Genomic DNA, 9,151 nt, shown 5'->3' on the forward strand with positions numbered 1-9,151 from the left:
CACAGCACTATATTGCCAAAAATCTCCCATGCAAATAAAACGTAGCTATAAATAAATATATGACATATCTATAGGTCATATCAATTTAATCAGCAGAGGCTGCAGAGCACTGCTGCTTCTCACTCTGCACACACTGACTGACCAGCTAAAGTTTATGCCTACTTTAAACCATAATATGACAAACCTTAATTGGATTAATTATTCTGAAAACGAGCAGCAAGGTAAGTGATTCACACATTCAGGGTGTAGCTGTCCCAGCAATGGGTATTTTGTAATATTTGATTTTATTACTTGCCTTTCTAAAATAATGTATAATATGAACATTGTATGTATTTTTGTTTTGGGTAACATATTGTATAGTTTGTATTGTGTGTGTGTTGCCTTGTATTTTATTGCTCAGTTCATTATGGCCTGTTGAGGGCATGTAGGTGCAGAGCCCTGTGATTAGAGTGAAGCAGCATTGATTGCACCTGTGTGAGCTAAGCTCAGTCAGAACAGAGCCATATAATAGAAGAGTTGCGTTATTGAGGGGGCACAGAACAGCCCGGTCACGTGATCCCGGAAGCGCTCGGGCGCACAGCTGCGCTCTCATGGAGAGCCTGATTAGGGACAGCCTGGGGGGCTCCGTCTTTTTAGCAAATCTAGAACTTCCTGTTTGAGAGCTAGCAAATTTAAGACATCCGGTTGCTTTCAGAATAAAAGCGTCATTAATTCAATAATTATTACATTACATTATTAGTATTATTATTACATTACAGTTATGGTGAAGACACACATTATGTTTCTGTGTAAAAATAAGTAATTAAATAACGTAAAAAAGTTGTAAACTGTATGCCTTTTTCTTTCCATTGAAAGTGTACACTGTTATATTAGCAATGATTAATTAAAAGGTATTTTTTTGTAACTTTCAAAGCCTTGTCTGTATTCTTTTATATTCTATCGTATTTTAGTCCACTTTTTGACCTTTCACCTCGCTGTATGGCATGCCAATTTTTGTTTTACACCTCTGCTGCTTAGCGGACAGTGTGGTGTTGTAGAGGAGGTCTCCCCGGACGCGTGCATATGTCACACTAGTCGAAACATAGAAGGGATTTTTGTCCAGCGTCCACTTTATTAAGTCCATGCACTCCAGTGAATGGACTTGGGCACTCCAGTGCATGGACTTGGGCATTTATCCATTTAGATAACTTTTTTACGTTATTTAATTACTTATTTTTACACAGAAACATAATGTGTGTCTTCACCATAACTGTAATGTAATAATAATACTAATAATGTAATGTAATAATTATTTAATTAATGACGCTTTTATTCTGAAAGCAACCGGTTGTCTTAAAGGTGTAGTGAAACGGAAATGGTGGACATTTATTGTGAAGTTTCAAGTTGAAACACCGCTATGAAGTTTCTGAACCAATCAGAGCGTCGCATCCCTTCAGGGGATGGGACGGTAGCTAGGGGCCGTAGCTATGCATGAGCTATGCTACGCAGGACAGCGTGTGGATGTTTGTTTACAAATCAGATAGTCGTCCAGCTTTACCAGTTTACTCTTATGTGGCTTATTTCTACCCTATAATGTTTTCAGATACATTTTTTAGCGTGATGATTAAGTTGAAACCGAGTAATACACTCCCTGGATGTTATCTTGAATGGGAATAAAAACGGAAGATGTCTGTAATCAGTAGCAGCTGTGCAGCCTGTGCTGGACGGATGCGGAGATATGGGGAATTAAACGGGTGAGCTTCATTTTTATTGGCTTTTATCGATGTTGGCCTCGACACGTCATCACGCAGCACGTTTTCGTTTTCAGGAAGTAATAAAAAATATATTTTTATGGACGTTTGATATAAAAACACACAAAAATGAGAATTTTCTCATTTTTTTGGCATCCATTGTTAGGTATGACCATAATGACTACGGATATGGTCTAAAAGTGTGAAAAACGTATTTTTCATTTCACTACACCTTTAAATTTGCTAGCTCTCAAACAGGAAGTTCTAGATTTGCCAAAAAGACGGAGCCATTCGGATCCATGCAGTCTGTCAACATCCGGTTCAGGAACTGTCCCTAATCGGCGTCCCCAGTAGCGCTAGAAGCCGCCATTACGCAGGCCCCATGAAGTCAACGGAGTTTGCAGAACTCTGTCTTTTCTAAGGCTCTGAGTCAGAACAAGCTGAGTTTCAGTGGTGCAAGGAGCTCTTCCAACGTCTAAAAAGAGTGTCCTTAAATAAAGAATATAAGATAAGATAACGTAGATCTCCTAAAATAATCTGCAGAAGGCGCACACGGTATGTTACATGTTATTGTCTTTGTCTGTAAACAGTGTTGTAATTCTGTCAATCGTTTAATTGTTTGTGTACATTTCATTGTTTGTTTATATAATACGGACATTTCATGATTCATTGACATTTCAAAGGACAGCATGATTGACTGATAACAAGGACATTAATATTTCATGTTTAATTCAATGTGTTTAAAAGGATATTATGTTTTGTGTTGCAGTTTTTCACGTTGTCTTGGGGAAATAAATAACCTCGAGATATCAGTTGGAGCGTTTGTTATTCTGCTGGATAGGAGCGGTTACACAGGCCATTAGGTGTTATTGGATGCAATCATGTCTTGATAATACCGTCTAGATCAGTTTTAACGCAGGGCCCCGTGGCTGATTGGGGCGCGGTTGGATCGATGGTTTTGTAATGTTTATCATATTAAACTCAGCGAGGCTTTGAACTCTTCTTTTTTTTCCTTTACGACTCGACTTTGTGTCTTTCAAGTCTCCCACCACCACACTGCACTGCCCTACGCACAGTCGCACACCATCCACTTGACCACCACGTAGTGCGCTACTTGATAGATGACGCAGACACGCATTGTCAGTGAGTAGGCTATAGCCTATAGGCCTACTACTAAATGTGAAATATATAAACATGTAAGCAAAACTTAGGTCTGAGATGGAAAGTGATTGTTAACATTTATAAGCCGTCCGCACTACCCAAAAAGCGTCCCTGCCTACATGCCATTATGGTTTAAACTTGAAGCTGTGCTGGTCAGTTTAGTGTGCTTCAAGTCAGAGTCGGACCAGCTCCGCTCCGCTCCAGCTAATTGAGTTGATCCAGTTTCACGTATTTTGCTAGTGATGTAATCAATTCATCATTTGGAACCACCTGCGTAAAATTCCACATTAGCCTATTTAACATTTTAAATGGCTTGCATGCCATGTACTCTTAATATTTTTCATTGTATATAGATATTTAATTTCCATTGCAGGAGGGTACATTGAGGGTAAAATGTGGAAGCTGAATTAATAATAAATAGTATAAAGACGAGACGACTCAGACCATAAGGGTTATTAGTTACTAGCCACAAAATAAGCTGGAAATCAATCAACTCCGACGTCTGAAGGCTCTATACCATTCTAAACAGACACAGTCCAAGTAGGCTATAGTTGCATTCTCGACAGAGATGAGCGGAGAGATGGAAGATAGTGTAGGGCTGTAGCCTGTAGGCCTACACACACAGCAGTTGTAACAGCTCCTGCGTGGAATGAGGTTAGTGATACCTGCCAACATGAGAAATCATGTTCTCGACAAGATACATGAGGGGCACCAGGGGGTAGTTAAGTGCAGAGAACGTGCAGGTCAGACAGTGTGGTGGCCTGGACTGAGCGGTCAAATAAGAGAGCTAGTGCTCAACTGCAGAGTGCATCAAAGAAAGGGTTAACCCCAGAGAACATCTGCTGCCAACCAAACTCCCGGCCGGGCCCTGGCAGAAGTTAGGATCTATTCACCCTGAGAGATCTGCTAGTGGTTGATTATTTTTACAGATTTGTGGAAATAGCACAACTCAGCCCGACTAGGTCCACAGACGTGATGTCCCTCAGTTCTCGGGACATGAGATGAAACAGTTTGCAGCTGACTATGGATTCGTGCACGTGACCAGCAGCCCTAAGTACCCGCAGGCATAGGTGAGGCGGAGCGTGCCGTCCAAACAGTTGATCAAAAAGGCCAAAGATCCTTATCTTGCCCTCCTGGCCTACAGGGCCACTCCCCTGAGTAACGGCTACAGCCCTGCCCAGTTGCTCATGGGATGTCATCTTCGCACCACCTTACCCATCCTTCCTGAGAGTTTGAAACCAGCTCTGCCAGACCTGCAGGCCCTTCAGCACAAGGAGCGGGAGAAGCGACTCATGGATGCAACGTGTTTCGATGAGAGACACAGAGCAAGAGCTCTCACAAAGTTGAGCCTGCAGGGCTGTCTTAATCTCAATAAGAATCCTCCAAAGTCAGAGTGCCTTGTGTATGAATCAGAATTGCATAGAAGCCCGCTCCCCGGGACAAATGTTTACAGGTAGTTATTATTTAAGTGCACCAGCAATGGAGAATAAAAGCCAGGCTCACGCTGCCAAGGACTCCCTGCCATGAGTGTTCTTGCCATGAGTGTTCTTAATCCTCTGCTGCCTGGCCGGCACTGCGGCACCTGCCTCTGGACTGTGTGTCACTGTGCGCCTACGTGCATGCGTGCGTGCGTGCATGCATGTGTGTGCGTGTGGAATGTGACTTGAGTTCATGTATGATTATTCTGATTAATCTGATGTTCAGGGTTTAACTACATTTTTGTGATTTGAAAAGTGATTACAGCTTTGGGTCTTTTCAAACCTTAGTAATTAAGGGGGATGTGGTGTAATGTCATTACCTGGCTGAATACATTACTGATGACGTCATATTCATGTGCCCCGGATGTTCATTATGCAAACAAGCTGTACTTGTCTTGGACACGCTGTGTTATATCTTTTTGCAAACAATTGCTCAGTAAACTTTATTAACGCACAAAGCTCTTGTAGTTTTCCTTGCCTCTAAACAATAACTCAACAATAATTTCTTGTTTACATGTCTCGCCTAACAAAAGGCCTGGTAGCTGTCATTCTGGCTCCTGTCCTGGCCTTAAAGGTGTAGTGAAATGAAAAATACGTTTTTCACACTTTTAGACCATATCCGTGGTCATCATATGGTCATACCTAACAATGGATGCCAAAAAAATGAGAAAATTCTCATTTTTGTGTGTTTTTATATCAAACGTCCATAAAAATATATTTTTTATTACTTCCTGAAAACGAAAACGTGCTGCGTGATGACGTGTCGAGGCCAACATCGATAAAAGCCAATACAAATGAAGCTCACCCGTTTAATTCCCCATATCTCCGCATCCGTCCAGCACAGGCTGCACAGCTGCTACTGATTACAGACATCTTCCGTTTTTATTCCCATTCAAGATAACATCCAGGGAGTGTATTACTCGGTTTCAACTTAATCATCACGCTAAAAAATTTATCTGAAAACATTATAGGGTAGAAATAAGCCACATAAGAGTAAACTGGTAAAGCTGGACGACTATCTGATTTGTAAACAAACATCCACACGCTGTCCTGCGTAGCATAGCTCATGCATAGCTACGGCCCCTAGCTACCGTCCCATCCCCTGAAGGGATGCGACGCTCTGATTGGTTCAGAAACTTCATAGCGGTGTTTCAACTTGAAACTTCACAATAAATGTCCACCATTTCCGTTTCACTACACCTTTAAGTCCAGACCCAGCCTGATACACAACACAACACAACACAACACAACACACACTAGGGCATTAACGAGTTGAGATTTTTCCAAGTCGATGCACCGTTTTATGACGGGGGGACTTTAACAGGGGGGCGGGTGGAGGTGCGCACGCTCAAATATGGAGCATGTCAAACAAAGCACTGCACACACAGTGGCCTCTCCAATATGGCACAGTGTAAACTATGTATCATATGGCAAAGCGCTGATTATCTAAACATAAAAATGTAATAGTAAATACTAAACAGTGCAGGCACACATGCAAGTGTGCGCCGCACACTGGTACACAGACCAGAAAAGAGAACACAACAGGAGAGGGGGCATAATTGGCACACAGCGGAGCGCAGCACAGCGGCCCGAGAACACAATACAAAATATAACACTAGTGGCAGTACAGCAGGCCGACCTTCAGAACACAATAGAAGACATATGGTCTATATTAACATTTATAGCAGCCAGCAGCAGTTAGTACATCACAAGAATACAATCTGCTATTACCTTCCACATTCACGACGTGAACCTTCTCCTCCTCCTCCTCCTCCAACAACTCGATAACGTTCTCGTTCTCACTAACTCAACGTTAGTTTGTTACTTATTTTCTGAGCCATGCAAATAAACAACAACCCGCACTTACCGGAGACAGAGAGATTCATGCGTCCCGCTCGTAAAGCTAAACCAGAAACAGGACAGAACAGGAAAGAATGACTGATAGATCTGGTAGATCTGCTATTTTGGTATTTTTGTGGACTGGTGTCAATATGTTTCCTTTTGGCCCAGACCGTGTTCATCTTGCCCTTTGACCATCGGTTTTATCATCAGCCTACTGCCTGTTTACTCTGGGTTGTTCTCCTTATCCTATTTATGTCATGTCACCATCCACGTGCCTAATCATCTCAGCCCTATATTATCCGTTATATTATTATATCATTTATATTATGGGTTGCCTGACGCCAAGTTAAAATTCACTGTCTGTCCCCTGCAGTCAAAAGTTAGCTGGCATATTGAGAGGTCTATTTGGATAAACACTGCATGTATTTGACCTTGATGCCTAGTGAGAAAGTAGATAGGAGCATTTCTCTCTGTAAAGAGTTCACAGCTAGCCGGGAAGAAATGTTATCTTCAGGTTGCCATAGCAACGCCAGCCTCAGTGCTTTCCCGGTCTATGAAGCTGTCACAATATCAGTTTCATCATCTATGTGCTGGTCCAATGAGCAGTGCCAGCGTGGAATAGTGGAAATTAACTGTCTATTCAGCCAATGAAATGTGTATCAACAATACGTATTCTACAGTATTAATGCCTTTGAAATGAATTGTTCGTCAGAGACTACCCTGTGCCCTTTTGGTGGTACAGGGGAGAGTTTATTTGGCTGTGTGTGGATCTGTCCTGTCTCTCTGATCTGAAAATGAATTAACTAAACCATAATTGTTCTGACTCGACAATCCTTCTTCTGGTGGACTCATCTTTTTATTGGTTACTTAAAGGTATTTTTCTAAAAGAGTATTTCCTGCTTAAAGTAATCCTGTTAAAGCTAATTGTTAACTTGGTCATAGGCTCTCTGCCTAGTTGTGGTGCTGAGTATTATGTGTACTCTTTGAGTACTTTCTCAAAAGTATTTTTTTATAGTTATAGCCCTGTGTAGCTCAGTAATTCAGTATAATACAGTCCTTTTATATCTTTGGTGAAACATTAATTGTCCCTTCTGCATTTTATATGCAACTAAACGGTTTTATCTTCATTATAAATCCATCAAATTGGTCCATTTCGAACCGGCTTTTTCTGAGTATAAGTCTAATTTATTTAATTAGCACCTCCGACAAAAGGAACCATCCCCCCAATTTTTTTATTTATTTTCTGCCGGAAGAACAAAGTCCATAGTCATATTTTTGGAGCAGTGGTTTTGTCGATGCATGTTCAGTTCTGGAACCGATCCTCCCCATTTTTGGGAACATACAAGCCGCGGATCTGTGGACGAACGGACGAAGCATGAAGCTTGAACGGTCCTCCACAGATTTCCCCCCCCTCCCTCCTGGATCGTCTGTCCGTACGACGGTTCCTCTCCGCTTCGGTGGACCCTGTCCGGGACCACCTCCTGCCTGCCTGATTCTCAGCTGCTTGCTTTTCTGAAGTTAAGTAATTTACCTTTCTGTTACTTTCATAGATTATACTGTTATTATAATTTATTGCCGTACATTCATGTCTGGGACTTAATCCCTGAACATGTCTCAGTCACATTATTTTCCTCCACTTTTATTTTCAGGAGGCAACGCTCCGCGGGCGCTGCGTCCTAATTTCATTTTATCTATCTGCTTCGATTTCTTATCTATTTATAGTATTTATGCCTTTCAGCATACGGTTATCATTCGTAGGACACCCTTGTTGATATATCGCTGTAAGAATCCATAGATGTTACTTCTTTTATAGTCTTCTTTCTCTCAAACCTCGACGGGGGAGCGGGAGTAGAGTAGGTTCTTTTTATACCGTAAAAGGTCTGTGATCCCTTTCACCATTTGATTACATTTTTATTTATTTTTTTATCACCCCTTTTACATTGTACCTTATAGTAGTGTTCGGTTTTTATGACACTAATGATTTTAGAGTGTGTAGGCTCCTTATCTAAGGAATTTAGGGAGGAGAGCAACAGGCTCTCCTTCTCTCTCCCTCTCGGTCTGCTTAAGGGACTGAGTGCGTGCGTGTGCGTGCGTGTTAAAACGCATGGCTCCATCTGTTCTCTCTCCTTCTCTCCTCTCTGTCTGTCTGCGTGCGTGTTCGTGCGTAGGTGTGTATTTCACTGTCTTGTGTTTGGATGGATGGGTGTGTTGTCCCGTAGAACAGTTATTCTTCTTTTAATAGTTGAATGATGTGGGTGTGTATGTAACGTACCATTTGTTCAATGTCACCTTCATATATTGTATATTCATTTTATTTGTATTTAGAGTGACTGAGTGAGTACGTTTGTCCTGTGGGCGGATATGTTGCTCTTGTCTATGTGTGTGTGTGCATGCGTTCGTGCGTGTGTGCGTGCATATGTGTTTGTCCGTGTTAGTGCGTGTGGGTGAAACACTTATTTTGGAAGAGTATGACAGGATAATATTAGGGATGCGTGACGACTATTGATTATTGATTTATTTATCTGTCAGGCTCCGTGTTCCGCCATTTATCATCATTTCATACACTTTATAATTGCCTAGTGGCCGTGCCATGGTTTTTCATTTTTAGATAGGACCCCATGAACATTTAAAGGCCCATTATCATGACCATTTATTATTGATTTCAACCAATCCCCTTATTGATTTCATTCATTTATTATTTTGTTATTATTTCATTTCAATTTTTTTGAGTGGTGTCAACCATTCTTTCCCAAGACATTTTATTCCTGTTATTTTAGATTTTTTTGGATTTTTTTTGGTTTGAACTTTTTACTCTATCTCTCTGAGACCTGATGTGTACAAATCATGGTCAATTTCGGTCTATCTTGACCTTGGCTAACCTGCGTGTGTCAGTAGCTGAGACAATTACGCGCAGGGGACAGTGTGCGACCCCTGGGTCGT

General features: G+C 41.5%; 1 protein-coding gene across 1 annotated transcript in view; it reads right to left on the bottom strand.

Moving 5' to 3' along the window:
• LOC306932331 (uncharacterized protein) overlaps positions 1–5,188 on the bottom strand; it is a 17,227-nt gene extending 12,039 nt beyond the window's left edge. Inside the window, exon 1 of the mRNA XM_079514086.1 lies at positions 5,175–5,188. The gene's annotated coding sequence lies outside the window, so the exon portion shown is untranslated. The remainder of the gene's footprint in view (positions 1–5,174) is intronic.
• Positions 5,189–9,151: the final 3,963 nt, after the last annotated feature.

This window comes from Electrona antarctica, assembly GCF_951216825.1.
Source record: "Electrona antarctica genome assembly, chromosome: 11".
Classification (NCBI taxonomy): Eukaryota; Metazoa; Chordata; class Actinopteri; order Myctophiformes; family Myctophidae; genus Electrona; species Electrona antarctica.